General features: G+C 45.8%; 1 protein-coding gene across 7 annotated transcripts in view; it reads left to right on the top strand.

The window, feature by feature from the left end:
• CAPN15 (calpain 15) overlaps positions 1-15,195 on the top strand; it is a 62,859-nt gene that overhangs the window by 26,586 nt on the left and 21,078 nt on the right. The window contains exon 1 of one of the 7 annotated variants that reach the window (XM_062588277.1): positions 7,622-7,640. The exons of the other annotated variants lie outside the window; for them this stretch is intronic. The gene's annotated coding sequence lies outside the window, so the exon portion shown is untranslated. Of the gene's footprint in view, positions 1-7,621; positions 7,641-15,195 lie in introns of those variants that run through there. 7 annotated transcript variants of the gene reach the window in all.

The following is a 15,195-nucleotide window of genomic DNA, read 5'->3' on the forward strand; positions in this document are numbered from 1 at the left end:
AATCAACCTGTGAATGAAGCCTGCGGACCGTCTGGATGGCAGCAGCGCAGTCAGCTGGAAAGTCAGGGCAGTTCATTGTGCAAGGACAACAGTTCAGGCTGCAGGCACTTAAAGGCTGCCAAATCGGTAGCCTGCTGGGAACTAGAGGGACATCATTTGCCCTTGCCCAGAGCAGTTCAAAGCTCAGCTCTGTCTTCTGATGCATGGGTTCAAGTCCTGCTGACTGCAGCTCCTTGCATGCGGCACTGATATTGCATGCTGAGGCTAGTTTAAACAGAGCAATGCTTCTAAATTTGAAATCTGGCAGATTCACTAAAGCAAAAATTGATATTAGGACCTGGCTCTTAGTGTGTTTAGGCATGGAAAGAATAGGGTGTCCATAGTTCCATTTGTCTTCTGTAACACTCTTGGGAACTGTTGTGGAGCGCTGAGAAGCAAGATGAGGTGGACACGTGTAGGATCATTCCATCTTATTGAAAACGTGCTTTTGACCTGCAAAACTCTGAAAAGTAAAGCTGTATGTGTATAAATAGAGATCTATGTGCATATACATAAAGCATATGTGTGTGTATGCATACTCACACACATACATATTTGTATATACATATATAAAATTGAGTAACCTCCTATGCTTCTAGCCCTACAGCACCTGCCTTTCCTCTTTGACTTTCAAAAGGGGGCTGATTACTTCTGACAGGAGGAGAAATGTTTTATTCTGAACCCTTGTCTTGGCTTGCATGTGCCCCATGCAACACTGGGACTTCCTCTCAGACCTGTACCACCAGCTGTGGTAAGTAGGTCCTGTTTAACCTCCCCTGCTGAAGGACTGAGTTTTCTGCCTTACCAGACAGCTTCAGTGTCTGTCTGTGGAGAGGGCTGGGTTTGGAAACATACCACACTTCTAAAATATGAAAAAGATTTTGCAGGAATTGCAAGATTGCAGCCCTGATCATTAACCCTGCTGTTCTCTTGCCTAGCAGCCTCCATGGCATGGAGACCCTGTAGTGACATGTGTGTTAGGTGCATCACTGCATTGCATGTATCTTACAGAACCTCCTAAGAAACCAGTAAAGCTTGGCACAATGACCTGTTTTCTTTGGATTGTATTTTCCTAGAGCAAATGGTTAGATGCTTCCCATTTTGGGGTATGCTGGTGTGGGAACTGCAGCCTCTGTTCTGCTCAGTGCCTGTGCGATTGGCTGTTCGTGAGACTGCTGTCTGTAGTAACATGGTGGGGAGGGTGTAGTGGCTGACAGAACCCATCCATCATGTACAGCACTGAGTCTCCTGCAGAAAAAGCATGCACTCTTTCTCCTCTGCCTCTCTTTCCTCCCTCTCTATGTTTGCCTATAAATATGGGTTGGAATGTTGTCATTGAGGTTGTCCTTGGAGAGAGAGTGTGTGCTGAGGTTACCCTCCTGGCAAGGGAAAGAGAGCTGTTTGTGAGCCCGTTCTTCACTTTTCTTGAAGAGGCTTAAGAGCTTTAAAGGAGAATGGGAGCTACTGTCCATGGCAGGAAATGCTGCATCCTCCTGGGAGGGAAGGGATGCTGAGCTGCATGTTGGAGAAGCCCCAACATGGCCTTTGCTGGACTATTTTGATAGCAGGGTGCTGCTTCAGCATGTGGAGATGTGAGAGTTAATTGCACATGCTCAAGCCAGGAGCATCCTCTAGATTCTAGCTATCAAAGCATTAACTTAAGTGTTCTTAGTACTCAGAACAGTACTTTGTTCTGAACTACTGAGTCCAGAGGCCTCCAGGGTACAGTGTAACTTGTAAGGGCTTCCCTAGTAATTATTACGTCACTGACTGCCGGGGGAGCTGCGCCATCAGCGTAAGGAAATGAAAATGTAGAGCAGGCCATGCAGGTGAGCCTTCACAGCCAAGCAGGAGTAAGATCAGCCTGTTTTATCCTATTGGGCTTCTTGGGAATTCTTGCCAATGTTCCTGTCCAAAGCTCAGGAACAGGCTGACTGAGAAATAAGTGATATTTATAGGTCAGCTGCAGATGCAAACCAAATCCATTCATTTTAAACTGCTGTCAGTGGGTCTCAGCCTGTGTGTATGATCCCATCTTCTCCCATCTCTCTTGCAAAATTGAGTTGGATTCAGTTACTAGGTGGAACATGACAAAATGGTACTTCAGTAGCAGGGCTTGAAAGTTCACTAATGCTTCTGTGGTCATCATTGAGTTCTTCATCTTCTGGTCTCTCATTGTGTGCCCCTGTAGTGGTTACTATAATACAGTGTGAAATTGAGGTCCATATAAGCCTGACCTAGGGGTGCTGAGATGGTGAAAGGCCAAAGTCTGCTTGGATGTAATGCTGAGTTTCCTCCATAGTTCCAGCAATATGGTATAGAGCTTCTATCCCAGAGCAAGCACAGTGCGTCTCTGTGATGTGGAAAGGAAGCTCTTCTGTTAAAGTTCACTAAGAGATTTTGCTTTTGATTTTTGAAGGCTATGTCAAGCATCCAGTCTTGCAGAGCAGAACTAGGATTTCTTGGAAGCTGCAAGGCACCCTAACCTTTCCTTGATTTCTCCTCAGAGGATGAGTCAATGAATATCTTGGTGGGGGAATCCTGTGGCTTGCACATACGAGGACATTGATCCAGTGCATCTTCAGCCAGAACTGCCTTTTTTGGTCCTTTGCTACAGGTAAAAGTTGAGCCCAGGTTGCTGTAGCCCTGAGGAAAGTGCAGAGAGATGCTGATCTGTTTGGTTCTTTTTCTTTCTGATCAAAAGTGAGATTGGCTTTTATAAATCCAAGTATCTCTTTGAAAAGTTACTCAGGCCCTTTTTCCTGCAGATCTGATGTGCAAAGCTGGCAGTCTGCTGGAGGTGCAGGAGGTAATGTAGCTCACCTCTGACTTTGGCAGGCAGGAATGGCAGTTGTGTTTAACCAACACTGGCTTGAGAAAGGAGAAGTCAGGAATGTTGTCAGTTGGGATAGGAATGTCTCTCACCTGTCTTCTGGAGCCTTGACAACTGCAGCATGGAAGCCCTGGGAGCACCCCCTACCCTGGCCTATGAAAGCCCTGGGCACCAGGCATCATTCTATCTGCCACATTTATTGAGCCTGACTCTTCAGCTTGTGAGGATGGACAGATTTCTATTAGGGGTATCCTTTGTGTGTGCTTCCCCTGTGAAGTGAGCTTAGGTATTACCATCACAAGAACTGAAGGCTGGAGAGTAGCAGCTGGAAATGCAATGTGATTTATTCAATCGAGATGTGAGTGATGGGACCAGACAGCTTTGGGGCTATGTTGTTGCTCCTCACCCATTTCCCGTCCCTCCCCTTTCTTTCCTTTTCTCTTTCTCTTCTTCTACTTGTTCTGATTTTATTTTAGTAGTGCCACAAATTGCAGCATAAATCTTAGCTGAGCAGCAATTCAGGTAGGCAGCCACCAGTAAATCTCCTCTCCTATGACCTGCTGCACTGGGAAATGTGAAATGATCTTTAACATGGGATAGAATGGGTGCTAGCGTAAGTTGCAAATGCCGTTGTTCAAGTGTGTGACAAATAAAGCTTTTCCCTATTCATAAAGATAATTAACAGTCATCCTCACCTAGGCAAATGGACATGGGGACATGTTCCTCCCAAGAGTCACATTCTGTATTAGAAAACAAAAGCACCTGTGTGTGCAGGGTGTATTCTCTACAGGCACCCTGTGTGTGCAGGATGTATTCTCTACAGGCTGGGAAGAATGGCAATAAATAACTCCATGCCAGCTAGGTGAAGGGCAAAACGTTTGCCACTTGGTTCATGCTAGGGATCTACATAGACCCGCATCAGGAGCAGTTTGTCCTAGCAAACTTGTTTCCCAGCAGCCTGTATTGTCTCCTTGCATGTGCATTCCATATGTTTGTTTATAGTGCTGTCCCCACCATGCTCCAGCGCTGAGTCCGGGTGTTATCAGAGCAGAGTAAGAGTATCAACCATGCCTTCATCTTGGCCTCTTTGCGGTTCTTGAGGCATCAATGGCATTTTCCATGCTGAGTTCTTAACACTGGACAAATATAGAAAGACACAAGGATGGAACTCTCCAAGGTCAGAAAGACTTGCTTTCCATGTTTTACTGGTGAGGAAACCCAGATGCAGAGGAGAAAGACAACTGCTGCAGAGTTGTGTTGGAAAATTGTGAGATGCTGAGTGCTTCAAATAGCTGGGATTTCTCTCCAAAGGAGAAGCACTGGGCCAGCAGTCCCTACAGTGTATAAAGTCTTCATAGCTCTAACTGTAGATCATTGCCTGGTCATTGCCCTGCTCTGTTCCCTGGGCAGCATGATCTCTTTTGAAGTGGACCACAGAACCTCACTTAAATTCCTTAATCGTCTTAAAGACACTTAGAAAAACAAAAACAAGAAGTAGAGCAGCTTTGTCCAGCTTTTTTTTTCTGCACAGGTGCTCTTAGAATGATTGTTCAAACATATTTCAGATGTGAATGGCCGCACTATAGGAATCAAGTTTCTTGTGGTCCCAAGTGCCACTCTCCTTGCTGAAGCTGTCCCAGCTCCTCAAATGAGAGAGCAGCTTAAATGAGTTCCTTGCTCCTGTCCTTACCTTCTCCCTTCCTCACTTACACCAGATAAATCTTTATTGTAAAGTGTTACCACAGGAGCCAGCCCCATCTTTGCTTTCTTTCCTTCATACTTTCACAGATTCTCAGCACTGAAGGGTTCCTCATTTTTCTTGCTCCCTACTAGGATCTGTTTTCAAAGAGCATGCTGCACTCTGTTTCTCCAGGGCCTGCTCCAAACTGGACCTGGAGAGAAGTAATCAAGACTGTTTTTTGAAGGGTCGCCCAGCTCCTTCACTGGTATTGCTGCTACCTCTGCTGAAGCTGGGACAGCATCCTCTGTTGGAGTCCTTTCTCTCCAAAGAGAAGTGTTGCCCAACTGAATTGCCACACTGCAGGATATCTTTTCTCATCTGGACTGACCCAGCTCATGTACAGAGACTGCTTTATGTCTCAAATGAAATGAAACTGGAGTAAAGGGAAGCCCTCTCTCTAAGCTCTGTTGCATCTAGCTTGGAGGAGCTTCCCAGTTAGTGGTGGGTATGGAGTTCATTGCAAGTAAGCCTGCCTCAATGCTTGCATGTAGGCAGTGCGTAGTATGCCGACACTGTCCTTAGCTAGGGCTTCTATGGTTGGAGAGCTTGATTCAGCATAAACTGCTCTGCTTCTAAGGGCCACTTACTGCCACTTCAGCTCCTGGTTAATTCCTGTTTAACCTGATCTCTGGCTCTGACCACATCTGGAGATCAGGCCTTCACTCTTCAGTACCACTACTTCGCAGGGGGTAGCTGTCGTTTTTGAAAGGAAACGAGAGTCCTCATGATCTTGTACTGTTGATACAAATCTTACTGAAAGATTGAGTATGACAAAGTCGAAGAGCTAGAAGCTCATTCACAGCCCCTTGGTCTGATGCCTGCAGACAAATGCTGTTCTCCACTGCTCTGTGGTCAGGTGCTGATGTCTGTAGTCCTAAAGGGTGCTTAGGGGTCATGGTAGCTCAGTGAATCCCAGGCTCGGTTGCATGTTTTGTTCTCTTAAGATTTCCGCAACATACACACACAAACCTTTTAATCGCTGTAATAAAGCATATGCCCCTTTTATTTAAATAAAATAAAGTAAGTTAGGCTTCACAAGAGCATCTAGAACTTTCCACCACCTGTGGAAAATTGCCAATAAAGATCTGTTTATGTAGTAGAGAGTGGGGAGAAGAGCCTTAAAGACTGTGACAGACACTCCTCTTGTTTCACTGGAAGTCTTTCATCCTCCTGTTGACAGTGCTCTGGTGTGACTCCAGATGCTTTCCATGCTGGGATGCGGGCAGGCATGTACTCTCAGAACCAGCTGGGGAGAGTGTGCAAGGGCTATACTGTTGAAAGTGGTCTGCCCAACATTCCTAAGTTTAAATATGGCATGGGCAACTTTGGCCACAGTGCAACGTGCTTCTCTCTGTCTTTTCACAACTGGATCACCATGCCCTTTACCTTCTGGACTCAAAGGTAAACTGGGCTTCAGTCTCCCTGGTCCTCTTGATTTCTGTGATTATTGCTGTTTGCAGACAGCAGGACTGGATAGAGCCAAAGGTTTGGAAATAATTATTCCTACTTGCTAGTATAATATAGAAGATGGTGAAGAATCAGTACAAGTAATTGGGAAATTCGTGTTTGGCTTCAGGCCTCATCATAGATACAGTGTTTGACCAGGACCCTTGGTCTGTCAATACCTTAGTCCTTGTCTAGATAACAAACTGCTCAGGAGTAGAATCCAAGGCCCTCCGAAGCATCACTGTACTGCAGGCACTGTATAATGCAGGCAGAGGACTGCATGGATACTTAGGCAGAAGTGTGTACAGGCCTGAAATCCTATTTTTTTAGGCATTTGTGTGTTTCTTAGGCCAGAGTGGGGAAATCATTCCCAGTTCTGTCCAGAACTTCCCTAGATGTTTGTGGAAAGAGAGAATCCCACAGCTAGCCAGTTACTGCAAGCTAAGAAAGGAACAGCTGTATTCAGTATGTTCCCTGAAGATTAAACAGATACTGGAGTTACACTGGTTCAAGCTGACTTCTGTGCTGCTGGCTCTATTTTTCTGACTAATCCTGATAATCGGGGTCCCAGATCCTCCTCACTGTTACAGGTCCCGTGTGAGTTAAGAGGTTTTACTTCCTGACCTCCTGGACTGTGAGTGCTCTGCAGCCAACTTGAACCATACTTGGGAGCTCAAGGAGCAAGTGTGTACATCCCACCTGTGACATGTTGCTGGATGCCATTTAACAACATGTCTCACCCCAGGGCCATCTGTCCCCCAAAGCTCAACCCTTTTTGGCTGGGGAAGGGTGGGGGACATGGACTATCTAGAGAGAGGTATATTGGGAGTTGTTCCAGCATGTGTCTGATTGCTGCTTTGAACCCTTAATGGTAGCTGGCAGCCCAGGATACTCCTGACAAGCAGTGATGGCCAGCTAGTACACATTGTGCTTGCTTGTTGCTAGGATCTCAGGGAGATCTTGCAGTCTTTTAAGTTGGTGATGGTCTCACTCTGTGAGTGGTGCATATACCATACTCTCCCCTCTCAGCTCCAGCACATAAGCCTCTATGTGATTTGACAGAAAGAGCCAAACCCACAACAGGTTTTTGCCACGTGTCAGAGTAAATTGCTTCGTCCTCCTATTGCATGGAGGAGATGCTGGTTCATTTACCCTGTGTCTGAACAGCACCTAAGGCAGCTGCTCCCCCTGTACTCATCCTCCCACTGAGCCTGAAGATAGAGCAGAACCTGCTGGCTGCAGCATGGCAACAGGTTTCTCAAACCAAGGCTAGTTCAGCAACTAATTTTGTGCATTATTGCATTCATCTGCTAGACCTGAAATAACCTGGGAAGGGGGATGGAGCTGGAGAAAATAAGGATGATCCAGGAGGAGGAAGGCTGAGGCCAGTTGTGGGTTTGGTGGGATTTACTGTTGTTCAAAGCCTCTGCTCTCCATATGCGTCTCCAGGCAGCCCAGCTGACCAAGCAAGCCTTCAGCCCTGCTTCACCCCAGGTCAATAAAACATGGAGAAATGTGACTCTATTGAAGCAGTCTGCACCAGATCTTCTTGCATGATTTCTCCAGCATCCAGCAGTGAATGTAAGCCACCTTCAAAGTTGCATCTTAAGTCAAAAAGTCCAGGAAGAGAGTCTGCGTGTGTGTGTGTGTGTGTGCGCGTGCAAACTCCAGTACCCGATTCGTTTGGGACAAGTGCTCTTAGAACGGCTCTTGTGTTCTGTGCAGTGTGCTCTAGGTAACCTTGCTTGAGCAGGGGGGTTGGATGATCTCCAGAGGTCCCTTCCAACCTCAGCCATTCTGTGTGATCTGTTGAGACTCTCCTTTGATCAATGTTCACTGGAAGGATTACAGATGTGGTTCCCAAGGTAAAAGAGAACATAGGCAGGTTTGTGCTCTGCTGTTTGGTCTCCTATACCAAAGGAGCAGAGCCACCAAAGCGCATCGAGGGATAACAGTGATTGTCTAGTCAGTGGCATTAACGGCAAATATCTCCAGGAGAAACAACCATCCTCACCTTTCCCCTCGCTGCAAGATGATGTCCATTAGCTTGGCTACGGTGGCTTGATTACTGTGCTCTGATCTGACTACAGGCTGGACTCTAGGCATGTCAAGTTTTGCTAGGGTTCATTTCTCTTCCTTTGTCCCTTGGCAATTTTTCTTCACACAGATTAGTACAAAGCTTGTTGGCTGGGTTACTAAGCATGAACTGCTTTCCTGAGGCACAGGACTAGCTTAGCTTTTTGTTAAGGCCTGCTAATCATCCTAGAGGGAGACTGACAGCCACTGGTGACTGATGACAGTACCCTGCTGGCTTTTGTCTTGTGAGAAGGCTCGAGGTCTTGCTTGCAGTGCCCAGAGCGTGGCTGGTAAATGAGGGGATAATGTTGTGTGGTCTGGCATGGAATAGGGCTGCTGCATTGTTTGGCAGTGTTGATGGTGGTGACAATTAGTTTCCTTGTTTACAGGAATAGTGCTCCAGTAGTTCTTCTCTGAGCAGCAGGAGGGGAGAGGGATTCTGCCCAAGTTAAAAACACAAACTGTGAGATGGGAGCTTTGGGCTGTGCTTCCTTCCTCTGCCAGTGCCTCACTTCATAGCTGTGGGCTGCAGTCTCGGATATGTTTTGCTAGTCTCATACTTCATGGAACCGTGGATCTTTCTCTTTCCCCCCATTCCAAGTAGTGCCAAGCTCCTCTCTCCTTTTCTCACACTAGCTCTCAGCCCAGCCCATAACTTACTCAATGGGGCATTGCTATTTGCTTGAGCAATGGCCTTCCTCCCAAATTCTGCCTTGAAAAATCTTGAAGGCATAGTTCCACGGTGCAATTTGAAAAACAAACAAATCCCCAGTAATCAAGAGCCTGGTACTCCAGCTGCCTTTGCCTCAATTTTCCAATAGTTATGGCTGTGTTTCATAGAATCATAGAATCGGTAAGGTTGGAAGGGACCTCTGGAGATCCTCTAGTCCAACCCCCCTGCTCAAGCAGAGTCACCTAGAGCATATTAGACAGGATCACATCCAGGCGGGGTTTGAATCTCTCCAGAGAAGGAGATTCAACAGCCTCTCTGGGCAACCTGTTCCAGTGCTCCGTCACTCTCACAGTGAAGAAATTCCCCCTCATATTCAGGTGGAACTTTCTGTGGTTCATTTTGTGCCCATTGACTCTTGTCCTATCACATGGGACAACTAAGAAGAGTTTGTCTGCATCCCCCTGACACCCTTCCTTCAGGTACTTATACACATTGATAAGATTCCCCCCCTCAGTCTTCTCTTCCCCAGGCTAAAGAGGCCCAGCTCTCGCAGCCATTCCTCATAGGGAACGGCTCCAGTCCTCTGATGATGTTTGTAGGCCTACGCTGGACTCTTTCCAGTAACTCCATGTCTCTCTTGTCCTGGAGAGCCCAGAACTGGACGCAGTACTCGAGATGAGGCCTCCCCAGGGCTGAGTAGAGGGGCAGGATCACCTCCCTCGACCTGATGGCAACACTCTTCCTAATGCACCCCAGGAGACCATTGGCCTTTCTGGCCACAAGGGCACATTGCTGACTCGTGGTCAATTTGTCATCTACCAGGTCTCCCAGGGCCTTCTCTGCAGAGCTGCTTTCCAGCAGATCAGCCCCCAGCCTGTACTGGTGCCTAGGGTTATTTCTCCCTAGGTGCAGATCTCTGCACTTGCGCTTGTTGAACCTCATGAGGTTTCTCTCCACCCAACTCTCCAGCCTCTCCAGGTCTCTCTGAATGGCAGCACAGCCCTCTGCTGTGTCAGCCACTCCTTCCAGCTTGGTATCATCTGCAAACTTGCGGAGGAGGCACTCTGTCCCCTCATCCAGGTCATTGATGAAGAAGTTGAACAGGATGGGACCCAGTACTGAGCCCTGGGGAACTCCACTAGCCACAGGCCTCCAACTAGACTCCACACCACCGATGATGACCCTCTGAGCTCTGCAATTCAGCCAGTTCTCAATCCACCTCACTGTCCACTCATCTAACCCACACTTCCTGAGCTTATCTAGGAGGATGTTAGGGGAGACCATGTCAAAAGCCTTGCTGAAGTCAAGGTACACAATGTCCACTGCTTTCCCCGCATCTACCCAATCAGTCATTCCATCATAGAAGGCTATCAGACTAGTTTCAATAGCACCCACATCTCTGTTCACCTCTGGAGTGCTCTATCTGGGTTGCTTTCACTTAAGGGACATGGGGCAGCAAATAGTCGTGGGAGATGAGGTGTGGAGCTTGATGCAGATGTGCTGTCTGTAGCCATGGCAGGTCTGAGGAGTCATGTCTGTCCAGCAAGACAGTGAGGGGGCTGGTTCTCTTGATCACTGCACGGCTTCCTCTGACAGCATTATTTTGCCTTTCATGTCTCAAAGGTAGCAAATAGCTTAGAGTTTCATTTTCATCATGGGAAGAAATAATTTAATCTAAAATACAGGGCTATGTTTTAAGGCTAAGCTGGTGGCACTTGCTGTGAAAGTGAGACACTGCTGTGAGATTGTTCTTACGGCATCAGTTGCACCTCATCAATCCTGTCCCATCCGATGCTATCTGTCTAAGAGACATCCTAAGACATGTCCGCTAGTCCATTCCCTCCCATGTCTTATCTGAAATCCTTTTGCCTGACCTCTCATGGCCTTCCCTCCTGTTTTTCGCAACTCCTGCTTCTCAGATGATCATTGATAGGAAGCTCTTCCCATTCTGTCGTCTTTGGGCATGCATCACACAAGCGTTCCTGTAGACAGCCTGTAGATCTGTACATGGACAACAGATGTCTCTTCTGAGCCTGAGGTGAGGAAGGGTTTGTGGCAGGGCCGGTGCAGCAGTTTTTCAGTGGAGATGGTTAAAAAGCAGTAATAGAGGAGAAAGCTCAGAGGAGACCCCACAACTAGCAGGTATGAAGGGCTGGGTGGCTTACATCCCTGATGGAGCAAAAGAGAACATCTCTCCATGGTATATCAACCTCATTTACGTCTCAGTGATGCATTGGAGACAGCAGCGTCATGCCCTTCTCTCTGGCCATAAAACATTGTGAAAGGGCTGTTCTGCAGTCTCCCTGGATGCTATTTATTGGCTACTGTTCATGCTCTGAGAGAGGCATTAAGCCCATGCTGCTCTTCCCTGGGATTTGTTCCTGATTCATTGCTGCTAACAGCTTTTTGCCCCTTTTAAAGGACAAGACTTCTGCTGGCTTTTTAAATTAAAACCTGTTGTGATTTGAAATAAATTAGTGTAATAATAATAGTAAAGAAGATCATCTTCCCAGCTTTTCTACCCTAGTGCCTTGCCAGTCCTCCTAGCTCTGGCATGATAGTTACAAATCCTTTCCTTGTTGTTCTTGATCTCCCTTGATTTCTGTACATCTTGTACTAGCCTTACTTCATTGGAGACTTGGAGGTTTATGCTCCCAGTGCATAACCCCATTACTTCCAGGGTTTGGAAGGCTCTCAGGCACCTGCATGCTGTGTGCTGCTCACATGTTTGGCATTAAACTGATCACCACTTTGGGTCAGATGAGTAGGGAGCCCTGAAGACTGCAAGAGAAGAGCCTATCTGCAGAGTGCACTTTGGCTTTATGTTGTAGGATCCTCTAGGTGCTTTTGTCCTCAAGTTCCTGCTGGGGAAGCAGGCTGTTGCATGTTCCTGGTATCACCCATCCTCTTCCTGGTGCACCTTGAGGTTTAAAGGGCCTTGCCTTCAAGGCTAAAGTTTCATCCTGAGGAATGTGAGGCCATGTGGAGGGACTGTAAGGATTCAATATCTTAGCAGGCTCTACTGGCCACATAATCTGAGTGATGCTATTCTGTCAGTCCTCCATGTGCTGATGGTGCCAGGGCTGTGTTCACTCTGTAACAATATGTTCTTCTCCCGTGTTCAAAGGGCCTGAGTTCTTGGGGCTGAGAGTCGAGTCTGAACACCGTTCCTAGATCAGCAGGCGTCACCCTCCTTCTGCCAGATCTGAAACTGCTTTGTCTGACTGTAGCCCAGCTTGCTGCCTGGCAGCTGAACTGTTCTTCCCTTTCTCTGACTCACTTCTGTTTGGCTCATCTGTATTACTGAGTGAGGAAGTTATCTACCAACTGACCCTTCACAGCCTCTTGGGAAGCTTCCTGAGCTGCCTCAAGACAGAGAAGGATTTGCCAGCCAGTCAGTTAATGATTAGATCTAGTTTTGGAGCCCCTCAACCCTTCCTTCAAACTCTTCCTTCCTAAACAAAGGAGTATATTCAGAAATTGATATTTTTCCTTTACCTTCTTTTCCACAGAAGTGTTCAGGCTTCTCCACACATGAATAATAGCAAACTGGAACTCCTAGCTGCCAGGGCCGTTGAAGTGGGCATTTGGAATTGATAATGCTTGTTTGTACTAAATTTGTTCTCAATGTCAATGAGCAAGCAGGCTTCCAGGACATCTGCCTGTATCTGTATGCAGCAAGCATCTCTCACAGAATAAAAGCACTCCTGGCACTGGCTTTTGAGACTTGTCGTTGACTTCAAGGGTGTTGGATCAGCCCTTTTCCTCAGTGGTTGATGTTGAGTTTTCAGTCCTGTTGTCTCTGTGGAGAGCCAAAGGTTCAGAAGGTTTGTTTAGTTTTGTGTATTGCCAGCCACTGGACCCCTAGATGTTGATGTCTGCATGACTTATGACTGCAGCAGGACCATGAGCTGCAAAAACCTCCCAACAAAATGTAATTCCAAAATTCCCTTTTACAGGTCTCAGAGAAACCTTCCCCTGGTAGTGCTATAAAGATGCATTTGAAGGGTGAAAAGATGAGTTAGGGTAGTTGTCTGAATTTTGGCTTTGTGTTTTTTACATAATATTGGCAAGATCCTTACCCTGCTTGGACTGTGGCGTACATTAGCTTTCTGTTTTTCAGCATGGAGGCCTTGGGTTTGATGGCCAGGTATGAAAGCCTGGTTATGGATCCTTGCTTACAAACGGGTAATTGCTTTATTTTGTTGCAGCTCTCTGAGGTGCATCATTCTGGTTTGTGGGAGTGATAACAGGAGCCTAACCTTCCTCTGCTTCAATTACTCATGATTTTTGCTGGATAAGCTTATTTTACATGAAATATTCTGTGATACTGCTTATATCTCGTATATGATGTGATACTGCTTAAGATATAATAATAAAAAAATACAAGGTAAATGAAGCAATTTCTACCAGGTTTCCTAAAGAAAAAAATTATTGCTCTTTAAGTGCATTCTTGCTTCAAATGTTGAAGAAGCTGAAGCTACAAGAATAGAATGTAACTTGGTTCTGTCATTCTTCTGGAATTCAGTTGTTTCTAGTGCCGAAGACACATCCGTTCTGTTGGCTCTGGCATTTATAAGGACACTGAGATACAGTGTAAGGGGCTAGTCAAGGTCTTGCAAGTTGGTTTAGTGATCTTTATATATGTATATTTTTAAAAGCTTCTCTCTCCCTCCCTCCCTCACCTTTCACAGAATTCTTAAATTCTTGCACTTTTGAAGATGCTTTTGTGCTTTCTACACCCAAATTACACTTAAAATACATCAGTTTAATGAAACCAAGATAAAATGTTATAAAATTAATTAACTTCTCTTGTGTATTAGCTCTTCATGGATTCAAATATCCATGTACATGAATTTTTGACTTAACTCAGTGAGGGAATTTACTTACATAAAGTATGATATGTATGGAAGCCATTCGGTTCATCACCACCTCAGTCAAAAGCAATATATTAAGACATTATCAAATCTATTTAAACATACGCATAGTAAGGCTTTGGGCTAAGTTAATGACACACAAATTTCCTCAGAGTGTAATATTTGGGTGCAGATAGAGCTTAATATTGTTTGATCCTAATCTCCCCAGAGAAGCAAAAAAAAATAGGGAAATTGGATATAGAAAACTTAAAGTAGAGTCTGGGAATGATAGCAATGCTAAAGCTATGTTAAAATGGCTTCTTTGAAAACAACTGACTGAAACTGTAGAAATTTCTCATACTTGCATGCAAGGAGGAAAGATGAGGTTATTAATGATAATAACACACTGGAACTGATCATAGAGAGAGCATTGTGGCTTGAGAAGACCTGAGGCTCCTGGTCCTGCTGGCAGCTATCCCCAAAGTTAGAACTGGGGTGCTTGATGAAGTCTTCAGAGGGGCCTTCCTTAACCTGTTTTCTTGACAGGCTTATTGTAGCAAAGACTGTTCCATGATGATTTGGTGAGTGCCAGAGTAGTACATTTCCTACATCTTGCATCCTTCATTTCTGTTGGATCATTCCCTTTACTGCTGCTTTTCAGTGATTTTATATTTGTTCTACAGGGGAAGAAACTGAGCCTGCAGTGATGTTCAGCAATTTACTTGCTCTAGTGGAGAAAGTGTGTTGAGAAAAGGGAAACTGGGGCTGCCCAGGTTTTGAACAGGCCATGCTGCCACTGGCTATCTCATCTGGTCCTGTGTTGTGATACCCCTCGTGATACTTCAGGATGAGACAACTAATCCCTCATCAAAAGATTGTGAGCCTGGGGCTTGCAAAAGCTCACAATGTTTGATGAAAGATAGTCCTCAGACTTTGTCAGGCTTCTTGAACTAATTTCTCCGTCTCTGTTCCTTCCTCCCCCCCTCCCCCCCCCCCCCCCCCCCGGGATTCTTCTGGTTTCCCTGGCAGAAATTTGGGCAACTCTTCATATGTAAGGAAGCCTTTGAAAATGGTATTGTCTCAAGATTTCTGTAGCTGCACAGCTTACTGCTAGTCATACTGGTTTCCATTCAAAAGCTAGTGTCTCAGAACACTGAAGCAATTAAGACGTATTAAAAGCTAATAATCACGTCCCATTTCTCTTACAAGTCAACCCTTAAAGATTCTGCCTCTGCTTTTATAATTTTGCATGAAGAATGATAAAAGTCTTTTCTCTCCAGTATATTAGTTGAGGATAATGCTACATTCATATGTCTGCAGCCCTAGAGGGAAGCTAGTGTGAAGCATACTCCTTCCAGATGTGTGTGGCTTTGTATTCCTGCAATAACATCAGTCCTGGAACTCCAAAGACTGAGTAAATACATTCTAAGAATCTGCCCCTTCTGTCCTTTTCCCAGACCAAATCCAACAAAGAATTTCAGCTGTGAAGAGGACTTCCCAAGTGATGAAGGTTCCCCAACTTCCTTCCTTC

The sequence above is a fragment of the Rhea pennata genome, chromosome 15 (assembly GCF_028389875.1).
Source record: "Rhea pennata isolate bPtePen1 chromosome 15, bPtePen1.pri, whole genome shotgun sequence".
Taxonomy (NCBI): domain Eukaryota; kingdom Metazoa; phylum Chordata; class Aves; order Rheiformes; family Rheidae; genus Rhea; species Rhea pennata.